The sequence below is a fragment of the Oncorhynchus kisutch genome, linkage group LG7, assembly GCF_002021735.2.
Source record: "Oncorhynchus kisutch isolate 150728-3 linkage group LG7, Okis_V2, whole genome shotgun sequence".
NCBI classification, from domain to species: domain Eukaryota; kingdom Metazoa; phylum Chordata; class Actinopteri; order Salmoniformes; family Salmonidae; genus Oncorhynchus; species Oncorhynchus kisutch.
Genome location: NC_034180.2, coordinates 24,672,163 through 24,685,756, shown reverse-complemented (window position 1 = coordinate 24,685,756; position 13,594 = coordinate 24,672,163). Strand labels below are relative to the sequence as shown.

At 43.3% G+C, this 13,594-nt stretch overlaps 1 protein-coding gene across 4 annotated transcripts in view; it reads right to left on the bottom strand.

Annotated features, from left to right (window-relative positions):
* Nucleotides 1-13,594, bottom strand: part of LOC109894361 (disheveled-associated activator of morphogenesis 1) — an 82,251-nt gene that overhangs the window by 47,806 nt on the left and 20,851 nt on the right. Inside the window, exon 1 of one of the 4 annotated variants that reach the window (XM_020487797.2) lies at nt 9,220-9,820. The exons of 1 other annotated variant lie outside the window; for it this stretch is intronic. The gene's annotated coding sequence lies outside the window, so the exon portion shown is untranslated. Of the gene's footprint in view, nt 1-9,219; nt 9,821-13,594 lie in introns of those variants that run through there. 2 more of the 4 variants (XM_020487803.2, XM_020487801.2) reach the window with 2 other exon arrangements.

Sequence of the window (13,594 nt, the reverse complement as noted above, 5' to 3'; positions counted from 1 at the left end):
TAGAAAGGGAGATGTTCTGTTCCAGGGAACTAAAGAGGAAAACTAAAAGGAGGGAAGGTACTGCAGAAGAGCTGTACTAAGACCTGGATCAGAGCCCTTTGGAGAAACCATTCCCACCTCTTACCCAGGTCAGCTTCAGGAAAGACACACACACACAGGACAACTTCAGGGAAGCGATACTCTTTGAAGCACAGCCATCAATAAACACTGAGTTTTTCCTCTCCTTTCTCTTTCATATTCCTTTCTTTTTTCCTTACTTTTATTAAAGACTAAGCACAAAGAGTCCGACTGGAAAACTTTGAGGGATGGGGATTTTTAATATCTTCCATTTCAAAGAGCAGCTTGTAATAGTCAGGATGCTGATAGCAATACTAACTGATGCAGTTACTTTTATTAGCAGTCTCATTCGTATCCTATTTCCTGTTTATCCGTGATATATGACAAAGGGAGTATACTGCACATCCAAAAAAGGCAATCAGAGAGCATTTTGGGAGATTATCATGAGTGGGGGGTATAGCCTGTATGTTTGCATGTCTGAGCTATACATGAATTCAATTTACTCATGATCCTCCATGATCCAACACACAGTCCCATACATTACACATCCATGAATTCATAATCCCCAATTCACAACACAAACATGCTGATACACCAACGTGCCTCCCTCCCTCTGAGACACTGAGCTTCGGAAGCCACATCTGTTCTGATTGTTGTACCAAAGGTGAGTCAGCAGGAGAAAACAGGATGTGTGCAGTGCCACTGGTTGATTCTCATAGACTCGCTCATTCACACCCACACATGTTCCTACTGTAACAGCCCTTCTGATTACGCTGTACCAGCTGAGAAACACACAGCGACTGAGCTGACAGTCATTCAAATTAGGGTTGGGATCAATTCCATTGAAATTCAAACAATTAAAGGAAATTGACTGAGTTGAAGTGGAATTGTGTCTTGTAGTTTGACTGGTATTGCTGATTCCTATGACAGGCATCTAACTAACAATGCCAATAACAACAAGTATTACTAGGCTATAATTGCGTAGCACTGGGATGAGGCAAATCCTAAAACAATGTTTGAACAAATACAACTCACGATGTGCAGAATCAAATTAAGTGATCTCGAGATCCCAAAGTGTACTTAGACAACATACCAGGCTGATTGTTGCCCTTAAAGCAAAACCAGATACGCTCAACGTGTTCAAGAAGTAATTATTGGATTCTTCGTAGCTAGAGCTGTTTACACATATTGGGTACAGATGTCATATTGGATACAGGGCCATGAGTTGCACTGTAACCCCTCTGCAAAAAAAAACATTTCATTTTTTTTCTTCCAACGACACGCACACATCTGAGAACATCTGGCAATTAAAAGTCCTGAACAATCGCAGGATGTTCGTAATCTTTATCAGTCTCCTGACAGGCAGGACAGTTTGATATTCTCTCCAGTGCTCAGCCGCGTCAAACTTCTGATTGCTGTATACTAAAACACTAAAAGATGACTCACTTGCTCTCTCTGCCATTGCCCTGAGTTAGGGCTTCTGATAAAAGCAGACACGTACAGACACTCCTCTGCTCCCATTTCTGATTATGTTATGTTTATATCTGACTGATTTGAACATTGTTCACTTGCAGTATGGGCCGGGTTTCCTGGACCCAGATTAAGTGTATTCCTGTTCTAACAAGCACTTTCAAGGGACTGATTGAGTCGCCATTGACCAAGCAGTTTAGTCCATGAATAGGCTTAATCTGGGATTGGGCAACTGGCCTTGATAACCACTAATACAAACTCACTGCACTATGAGCAGCAGCATAGGAGGACTGCAGACAGAGAAAGTGTGAAAGGAAATAAAGTAACTTAGAAGTGTATTGCTCTGCAGCCCAGCGGTCAGTCAAAGATGATGTAGTTCTAATCTAGACATTAGAGACAGACTGTAAACCACATGTTACACATCCTGCTGCTGCTCATTGACCCACTGGACCAAACCAACATATACTGTACAGCCAGGCAAACACTGCATTCAGTAAGAATATCTGTTCAAGTGTGTGGGGACCATTTGGTCTGAGCATCCATTTAGCCTAAATAAAGTCTGCATTAAAATATTCTTCAAAACTCATGGCCTTACCTTATGATAGTTCAGGGCTGTCAGACTCAGGACAACAATACAATAACAGTGTTCTGCCTCCGTAACATTTATGTTCTGTAGGTAAACAAAGCTATAGAACACAGGTGTCAAACTCATTCCACGGAGGACCAAGTGTCTGCGGGTTTTTGCTCCTCCCTCGTACTTGATTGATGAATTAAGGTCCATAATTAGTGGGGAACTTCCCACACCTGGTTGTCTAGTGTTTAATTGAAAAGATAAAACTAAAACCTGCAGACACTAGGCCCTCCATGGAATGAGTTTGACACCCCTGCTATAGAACAATCAGTTTCAACAACTTAAATGTCACGTAGAAGAGGTTACAACCTCAACCCTGTCAGTATGATTAATATACAAAGAGCAAAACAAGCTTCTTTGGCTGATGAATAATAACAAGGAGTAAACATGCATCATACAGTCTACTCCTTCTCTCAGAATCATCAACAAGTGCACAACCATCTGGAAAATGCTGAGTTGTTCAAGCGTGTTCTACCGATAGCAAGACATGAGTTCCTCCCGTGTTCTCCCCTTCGCCTTGCACAGGAAGTCCAAGTTGAGTTGCCAAAGACCTGAAGTTATGACAGCCAGACAGCAGACAATATAATGCAATCATGTAGATGTATCTTTATTATGATGATGTGGAATGTAGAAACAAGTCCTAATCTATCTCAGCCCGCGACGTCGCCAAGTCAAATACCGATCTATGGTTCTGTCCCAAATGGCACCCTATTCCCTATAGGGCCTGGTCAAAAGTAGTGCACTACATAGGGAATAGGGTGCCATTTGGGACAGACAACTTATGACCTAAATATAAAACTGGAAGAGGAAAATCAACCAACCATTTAAAAAAAATACACTTAAACTGATGAGATCATAGCACAGACAGGAATCCCATTATACTACTGTGAACACGTTCCAGTGTTTGCATCCCAAATGGCACCCTATTCTCAACATAGTGCACTAACTTCCTACCTGCGTCCTAATATTTATTAATTTCTTATTTCACTTTAGATGTGTGTGTATTGTTGTGTATTGTTAGATACTGCTGCTCTGGTGGAGCTAGGAACACAAGCATTTCGCTACACCCGCAATAACATCTGCTAAATATGTGTATGCCACCAAGAACATTTGATTTGACCTATGGGCCCTGTTCAAAAGTAGTGTCCTACGCAAGGAAAAGGGTGCCATTTGGGATGCAAAATATGTGAAGCAGCGTGCTAACACTAAAGGCTCACTAGGCTGGGCTAACCCATACAGAGAGCAGCCTATCCCTTGGGGCTTCCCCGTCACATGTCTGTCTCTGTCTGCTAATGACAGGCAAACCAGAGCCAAGCTCGCACTCCCAGCCCAATGATGTACTGAACTCTATCCAACCATAGGCACTTCACTGCTAGAAGTCCATACCAACGGATGAGAATAAAACACATAATGTGTGTGGGCTTTACTTCCTTTCATCATCAGTCTTTTTGGCCCTGACTCAGTGGAGAAATGTAAGATGTGCTTAGCTATCATCACCGACACACTTCATCTATGTTGAGATGGAGGTGCACTGATTGATAGTGATTCATACATATACATGATTTACATTTGCAGTTAATCTAATCAATCCTACCCGACAGACTCCTGTCTGTCTTATCCTTGTCATCTGAGAAAAGAGATCTGAAGCTAAGACCCCTCTGATTCCATGTCAACATCACCAACATGGATCGAATGATAAGCTGGGTACTGTAAGAGCATTAAGCGCAGCACATGAGGGCCCTTAGAAATCAGAACGTTTCAGTGGAATCAATGATCCAGCAGCATTGCGAAACCCAGGACAAACTTTTAAGGTTCACATAAGAGAGAGTCAGGCTGTCCAGTACAGTTCAATGAGGTTAGTCAATCACACCATGGGCTGGGTTTTTACTTAATGAACCCAGCAAATCCACTAAACGATTTAACCGGCATCGATATGTAATCAAATGGAAGCAAAGTGTGTCTACATAGTACTCGTAGTTCGGCACAACAGTAGATACCAGATTTATAAAACACGCACATTTTACCATGTGACACATTCACTCACTGCATGGATGGAAAACTAGCTCATCTGATAGTCAGATCCCATTATAATGGAGATGATCTGGACACCAGCATTGGAACCACTGGGTGAGGAAAGGAAACAAGGACAGAAATAGAGACGCGTGTGTGTCTGTATCTGAGGTAAGGGGCAATTTCCCATTCACAGGATATGAAAACAATCTAGGGCAGCATCCCAAATTGTACCCTATTCCCTATGTAGTATACTCGTTTTGATCAGGGCCCATTGGGAATAGAGTACCATTTGGGACGCAGATATACAAGTCATATAGCCTAGCTAGTGACATGTGTGTTACATTTTGGTTGGAGTTGGGGCCATTTGGAATTGATTTTGATCGGGGTGTTTTGGGGGCTCTCCTGACAGAATGCAATTGGGATCAGATCACTCAGACTACAAAGTGGAGCACTCCAGGTCTAGAGAGTTGCTGAGATCAATATTAGCAGGGTGCCGACAGGCTAATCTGCCCTTATTTCCCCTGGGCAATGCTAAAGGGGTCATAGTTTAAAGCCCCTAGGGGGATGCCTCCAGCCCTCCTCCATCCTTCTCATTAAATAACCAAAAAGGCAGAGAGTCCCTGGTCCCTGCAGGAATGAAGTTACACACACACACACACACACCTACCTGATCCCTCCCTCTTGTTCAGCAATATCCTAGCTAACTCCCAATGTTATACAGAATGCCACTGCAATAGATACAGTTGAAGTCGGAAGTTTACATAGACTTATGTTGGAGTCATTAAAACTCGTTTTTCAACCACAGACAGATTATTTCACTGTATCACAATTCCAGTGAGTCAGAAGTTTACATACAGTAAAGTTGACTGTGCGTTAAACAGCTTGGAAAATTCAAGAAAATGTCATGGCTTTAGAAGCTTCGGATAGGCTATTTGACATCATTTGAGTCAATTGAAGGTGTACCTGTGGATGTGTTTCAAAGCCTACCTTCAAACTCAGTGCCTCTGTTTGACATCATGGGAAAATCCAAATAAATCGGCCAAGACCTCAGAAATTAAAATTGTTGACCTACACAAGTCTAGTTCATCCTTGGTAGCAATTTCCAAACGCCTGAAGGTACCACTCATCTGTACAAACAATAGCACGCAAGTATAAACACCATGGGACCACGCAGTCGCCATACCGCTCAGGAAGGAGATGCGTTCTGTCTCCTAGAGATGAACGTACTTTGGTGCGAAAAGTGCGAATCAATCCCAGAACAACAGCAAAGGACCTTGTGAAGATGCTGGAGGAAACAGGTACAAAAGTATCTATATCCATAGTAAAACGAGTCCTATATCGACGTAACCTGAAAGGCCGCTCAGCAAGGAAGAAGCCACTGCTCCAAAACCGCCATAAAAAAGACAGAATACAGTTTGCAACTGCACATGAGGACAAGGATCGCACTGTTAAGAGAAATGTCCTCTGGTCTGATGAAACAAAATACACTGCTCAAAAAAAATAAAGGGAACACTTAAACAACACAATGTAACACCAAGTCAATCACACTTCTGTGAAATCAAACTGTCCACTTAGGAAGCAACACTGATTGACAATAAATTTCACATGCTGTTGTGCAAATGGAATAGACAACAGGTGGAAATTATAGGCAATTAGCAAGACACCCCCAATAAAGGAGTGGTTCTGCAGGTGGTGACTACAGACCACTTCTCAGTTCCTATGCTTCCTGGCTGATGTTTTGGTCACTTTTGAATGCTGGCAGTGCTTTCACTCTAGTGGTAGCATGAGACGGAGTCTACAACCAACACAAGTGGCTCAGGTAGTGCAGCTCATCCAGGATGCCACATCAATGCAAGCTGTGGCACGAAGGTTTGCTGTGTCTGTCAGCGTAGTGTCCAGAGCATGGAGGCGCTACCTGGAGACAGGCCAGTACATCAGGAGACGTGGAGGAGGCCATAGGAGGGCAACAACCCAGCAGCAGGACCGCTACCTCCGCCTTGTGCAAGGAGGAGCAGGAGGAGCACTGCCAGAACCCTGCATAAATAACTCCAGCAGGCCACAAATGTGCATGTGTCTGCTCAAACGGTCAGAAACAGACTCCATGAGGCTGGTATGAGGGCCCGACGTCCACAGGTGGGGGTTGTGCTTACAGCCCAACACCGTGCAGGACGTTTGGCGCCACTGGCGCCCTGTGCTCTTCACAGATGAAAGCAGGTTCACACTGAGCACATGTGACAGACGTGACAGTCTGGAGATGCCGTGGAGAACATTCTGCTGCCTGCAACATCCTCCTCATGACCGGTTTGGCGGTGGGTCAGTCATGGTGTGGGGTGGCATTTCTATGGGGGGCCGCACAGCCCTCCATGTGCTCGCCAGAGGTAGCCTGACTGCCATTCGGTACCGAGATGAGATCCTCAGACCCCTTGTGAGACCATATGCTGGTGCAGTTGGCCCTGGGTTCCTCCTAATGCAAGACAATGCTAGACCTCATGTGGCTGGAGTGTGTCAGCAGTTCCTGCAAGAGGAAGGCATTGATGCTATGGACTGGCCCGCCTGTTCCCCAGACCCGAATCCAATTGAGCACATCTGGGACATCATGTCTCGCTCCATGCACCAATGCCACGTTGCACCATAGACTGTCCAGGAGTTGGCAGATGCTTTAGTCCAGGTCTGGGAGGAGATCCCTCAGGAGACCATCCGCCACCTCATCAGGAGCATGCCCAGGCGTTGTAGGGAGGTCATACAGGCACGTGGAGGCCATACACACTACTGAGCCTCATTTTGACTTGTTTTAAGGACATTACATCAAATTTGGATCAGCCTGTAGTGTGGTTTTCCACTTTAATTTTGAGTGTGACTCCAAATCCAGACCTCCATGGGTTGATCAATTTGATTTCCATTGATAATTTTTGTGTGATTTTGTTGTCAGCACATTCAACTATGTAAAGAAAAAAGTATTTAATAAAAATAATTCATTCATTCAGATCTAGGATGTGTTATTTTAGTGTTCCCTTTATTTTTTTGAGCAGTGTATAACTGTTTGGCCATAATGACCATCGTTATGTTTGGAGGAAAAAGGGGGAGGCTTGCAAGCCGAAGAACACCATCCCAACCGTGAAGCACAGAGGTGGCAGCATCATGTTGTGGGGGTGCAGTGCTGCAGGAGGGACTGGTGCACTTCACAAAATAGATGGCATCATGAAGTAGGAAAATTATGTGAAGCAACATCTCAAGACATCAGTCAGGAAGTTAAAGCAAATGGGTCTTCCAAATGAACAATGACCCCAAGCATACTTCCAAAGTTGTGGCAAAATGGCTTAAGGACAACAAAGTCAAGGTAATGGAGTGGCCATCACAAAGCCCTGACCTCAATCCTATAGAAAATTGGTGGGCAAAGCTGAAAAAGCATGTGTGAGCTAGGAGACCTACAAACCTGACTCAGTTACACCAGCTCTGTCAGGAGGAATGGGCCAAAATTCACCCAACTTATTGTGGGAAGCTTGTGGAAGGCTACCCGAAACGTTTGACCCAAGGTAAACAATTTAATGGCAATGCTACCAAATACTAATTGAGTGTATGTAAACTTCTGACCCACTGGGAATGTGATGAAAGAAATAAAAGCTGAAATAAATCTCTACTATTATTCTGACATTTCACATTCTTAAAATAATGTGGTGATCCTAACTGACCTAAAACAGGGTATTTTACTACGATTAAATGTCAGGAATTGTGGAAAAACTGAGTTTAAATGTAGTTGGCTAAGGTGTATGTAAACTTCCGACTTCAACTGTATATAGCCACGCTGTCGTTACTCATTGTGTATTTATTATTACATTTCTATTATTTCTCTATTTTCTTTCTCTCTGCATTGTTGGGAAGGGCCTGTAAGTAAGCATTTCACTGTTAGTGTACATTTGTTGTTTACGAAGCATGTGATGAATAATATTTGATTTCATTCGATTTTCTGAGCTCATCCTCTTCCACGGGACCTTGGATAACCCCCGCCCTCTTCCCTTGTTGCCAGGGCTGTTTCCGATTCAGTGCCCTGCATTACATGTGCTAATCCAGCAGGATGAGTCGCTGGGATTGAACAGGGACCAGTGTGAGTAATGAGTTTTTCCAGACTAAGCTTTCGGATGCATGGGGCCCCCAGCTGCCAATCAGAGATGGGTGGGAGTCTCTGGGCTGTGTGTGTGGGGGGAGGGGGGACCGACCGTAGCTGCTTCCTGCAAAATCATACAGGGGCTAAGCGTCTAACGACATCCATTCAGCCGTCCATCCACATGGAAACGGATGTGTTATTAAGCAACTAAGGAGGATATACTCAACCATGACACAGCCAGCTGGCCCTTGCCCTTGGAAAGTAGGGATATGCCAACCACTAACTCAGAACAGTCAAGCCAGAACAAGGCCAAAGTTCCTGGCCCCATTGACTTGACATTTATTACCTTTCTCACTGCCTAGCCCTAGTACTCACTTTGCTGTTATGAAAAACTCCACCTTCTATTTAAACAAACAAAGTCATGGCAATTGCCAGACCAGAGTTCCAGTCAAACATAACACTGCTAAAAACTCCTAGAAAACCACAATGACACCCAGACGTCCTAAAAACAGTAATAATCAACAGTGCAGTGGTGCACTTATGATAAACAATCTGACATGCAAGCTGTGTGTGTGTGTGTGCGTGCATTTGTTGGGCACCCTGGGCAGTCATGTATACGAGTCTCATTCCATTCATAATAGTTTTTCTGTTCAGGGTTCAGTTTACACCTCATAGAGACAGACGGAGTGTTGCTTTCCATTGAGTCACACGACACACACATTCTGAGCACAAACCTGCCTAAATACAGAGGGAGTTAAATTCCACTGTGCCTGTAGCCTACTACTCATACTTCCCTAACAGTTAGTTGTCCATAATGAAACAGAAGCAGCCACAGATTTCCACTGTGACCCATTACTATGCTACTACCTTGTTGTTTGGCCTAGAATAAGACACAACCAGGAGAGTTTTGTTTCTCTTTCAATTAGAAAGATGTTAACAATCTTACCTTTTTACCCAACAGCAATAGATCCACTTATATGATTAAACAGCCATGCTATAATGTCCCGTCCAGGCAGTTAAGCAAGCTCCACAGTACAGAGCGAGGCCTGCTCTGCTCTATACAGGCAGACAGAGAGAGTAGAGACTAGAAAGTGTGAAAGGCGCTGAATATAGGGCTTCCTACATCTCCAGCAGTGAGATCACACCATCACAGAACAGGAGAGAAACGCATCCAGCTCCAGCCTTATCCAGAAAAGACACAGACCTCTTCAGCTTGGACATAGCATTATGACATCCATGGGTTGAGTCAGTGAAGCGTGGTCACGTAGCTGTAGAGTCGAGCCAACTCCTCTCCCTGCTGATAGATAGCCTCGTACTGTAGGCTACAGGACCCCTGTGTGCTCCCAAAAGATCTCCCGATCAGTCACAAACTATCCATCACACAGAACTGTCTCACTGGGATCTATCAATCTATCCAAGAAAAGTCTCACTCCAATCCCGGAAAGTCTCCACAGTGAAACAATCTGTCGAACTGGCTACACAGAGCACAGAGGCAGCCAGTCCAGACTGGTCTGAGACTACGGACAGAGACACACAAACACACAGATGTTGGCTCCTGCTGCCGCTTCTGTCAGCCAGCCCTCCTCCCCGGGCCTGCCACACCCCCCAGTGACCAGCCGTATTTCTATTGGAGAGAGTCAGAGCTGGGCTCCTCCCACTGCTCTCAGCTTTCTTTCTGTTCCAAGTGGAGTTCCGAGTGAGTGCGAATGTTGGATCACGGGAGAGATATCTTAGAAAGGTTTTGTGTGTGTGTGTGCATATGTTTGCATGTCTGTGTGATATAGGATAGCTGATAGCTCCAAATGCAATGTTCCCACAGGCTTCTGTGTGTGTTCCTCAGAGTCATTTCATTGTTCTCATCATGCACAGCCCTGTTTCATGAAGAGAGTTTACAAACCGAAGCTTAGGACAACACCTGGAGAGGATAACATTAAGGTAGCAGATGTGCACTGATAATATAAAGCTTTTATCCCAATAGTTTCAAGATAATTTTTATTCATATGCCACTGACGACCATCACTGAAAAGGACGGCCTCACTGACATAACACACTTCTACTAGGCTTTTAAAATGAGACAATGGGAAGGAATGTGGATATTTACAACAGAGTTCAAAACAGACAGCTGATGATAGTCCATGCAGTGTATTCAGTATTATAACCAGAATCAAGGGCAGTTGTGTTGTGAGTCTGAACCATTTCCTGCTCGATTGAGAAAGATCAATACTCTTAGTGACATGGATCATCCATCTGTTCATATTGGGTTTCACTAAGCAGGAACTATTTTGTAAGAGGTTGAAATCACACACCATAACGTATATCTATCATGGACAATTAATCATTTTACTGTCTAAAGTATATTGAGCTACAATACTATCAGCAACAATTAATCATTTCACAGACTAGGCCTACTGTACATAACATACTGTACATTGCGCTACAATGGCTGTCGTCCTGCCTTTGCCTTCCATCCACCAGACAGAGAGAGGCAGAGTTCATGTCCTATAATTTTCCCAGAATACTTACCCATCAAGGCAGTGATGAGGGCTTTCCTCTCCAAGAACAGATCACATTACCATCCCGTCCAGTCTGTCTGACACACACACACACACACACACACACACACACACACACACACACACACACACACACACACACACACACACACACACACACACACACACACACACACACACACACACACACACACACACACACACACACATCTGCTTCTGAGGTATAATCCTTTCTATTAGGTGGCTTTAAGACTACATTTCCAACCAACCACCACCACTGATGTTTTGACTTAGATCGTGATTCAAGTGGTTAATCACTTTGGGCTAATCATAGCCATTACCATTTATTTAATTTAATCATTTCAAATTTCATACACAGACAGAGTTTCTTTCCATCCATGGCTGTAATTCTGTCCTCCTTTGGCAGTATTAACATTATTTGATCTAACCCTGTAATTATACACCACATTATATAGATGTTGTATGGTGAGGGAAGTTCTGAATGGTTGTTGACGTTTCTTCTCTGTCTTCTGTCAAGAAACACTGCATCTGATTCTGATGGATGTTAACATAAAAATAGAAAAATAAAATCAGAAAAATTACAATATTTGAAATGTCTACAAAGGGACAGTTCCTTTGTTTGAGACCTAGCACCTTTGGGATCATTCTAGATGGGTGTACCTCACCCATTTGACTCATATCAATGTAAATGTAGAGTACTCCACTATACTGACTACAAGGTAAGTAGTGGGCTACTCAGTAAGCAAATGGAGCTCCTCAGTAAGTAGGGGGGCTCCTCAGTAAGTAGGGGGGCTCCTCAGTGGGCCACAATAAGTAGTGGTCTACTCAGTAAGTACTGTAGGGGGCTACTCAGTAAGTACTGTAGTGGGCTACTCAGTGGGTCTACTCAGTAAGTACTGTAGTCGGCTACTCAATAATTACTATAGGGGGCTACTCAGTAAATAAGGGGGCTACTCAGTGGGTCTACTCAGTAAGTAAGAGGGCTACTCAGTAAGAAAGGGGGCTACTCAGTGGGTCTACTCAGTAAGTACTGTAGTGGGCTACTCAATAATTACTATAGGGGGCTACTCAGTAAGTAGTGGGCTACTCAGTAAGTAGGGGACTACTCAGTAAGTAGGTGGGTTACTCGGTAAGTAGGGGGGTTACTCAGTAAGTAGGGGGTTACTCAGTGGGCTACTCAGTGGGCGACAGTAAGTAGTGGGCTACTCAGTAAGTATGGGATTACTCAGTGGGCTACTCAGTGGGCGACAGTAAGTAGGGGGCTACTCAGTGGGCTACATACAGTAAGTCGTGGGGCTACTCAGCAAGTCGGGGGGCTACGCAGCAAGTAGGGGGACACCAGTAATGGGCTATTTTCCCCAAAAAATGTACACGAAGCAGATCAAAATCATTGGACCTTTAAAAACCTTCTTTACATAAAATAGTGGGTGCTATAACTTGGAAAATAAATAAATGTGATTCTGGATGACAACATAATGATGTTTCTTTCCAACATTAGGACTGTTTGCCTGTGGAGGTTAAATTCCCTTTGTGTTTTGTTTCCTACCGAGCATCGCGACACTGGTATCATCCCAGCCCTAGTAAGTAATTTTGTGTTTGTCCCAAATGGCACCCTATATAGTGCACTACTTTTGACCAAAGCCCTATGGGCCCTGGTCAAAAGTAGTGCACCAAATGGGGAATATGGTGCCATTTGGCATGAAGTCCCCATCCACTCCAATCAGTAAACAGCATGCTAGTGTTTCTGTGGATGACAGACCTTTGCCCAGATAATACCCAGCAGCATTCACACTCATGTTTATTTTCTCAGATAGTTGCCAAGTAAAGGAATAAAAAAAGGGTTTCTCCTGCTACCAGAATATTCTAGATGCTTCTCTTTCTCTCTCTGCAAAGCCCTCTAGATGTACAAAGTCACATTCATTAGGCTGTTGAAAAATACAGTATAATTCGATCACAACACATACAGGGTAGAGGTCAACCGATTAATCAGAATGGCCGATTAATTAGGGCCGATTTCAAGTTTTCATAACAAATCTTTGGGCGCCGTTTTTATTTATTTATATATATATATATATACCTTTATTTAACTAGGCAAGTCAGTTAAGAACACATTCTTATTTTAAATGACGGCCTAGGAATGGTGGGTTAACTGCCTTGTTCAGTGGCACAACGACAGATTTTCACCTTGTCAGCTCGGGGGATCCAATCTTGCAGCCTTACAGTTAACTAGTCCAACGCTGTAACGACCTGCCTCTCTCTCGTTGCACTATACAGCTATACTGTTACACTGGCAATACTAAAGTGCCTGTAAGAACATCCAATAGTCAAAGGTTAATGGAATACAAATGATATAGAGGGAAATAGTCCTATAATTCCAATAATAACTACAACCTAAAACTTCTTACCTGGTAATATTGAAAACTCATGTTAAAAGGAACCACCAGCTTTCATATGTTCTCTTGTTCTGAGCAAGGAACTGAAACGTTAGCTTTCTTACATAGCACATATTGCACTTTTACTTTCTTCTCCAACACTTTGTTTATGCATTATTTAAACTAAATTGAACATGTTTCATTATTTACTTGAGGCTAAATTGATTTTATTGATGTATTATATGGAGTTAAAATTGTGTTCATTCAGTATTGTTGTAATTGTCATTATTACAAATATATATATATTTTTTTTAATCGGCCGATTAATCGGTATCGGCTTTTTTGGTCCTCCAATAATCGGTATCGGCGTTAAAATCCTAATCGGTCGACCTCTAGTACAGGGTATAATTGACAA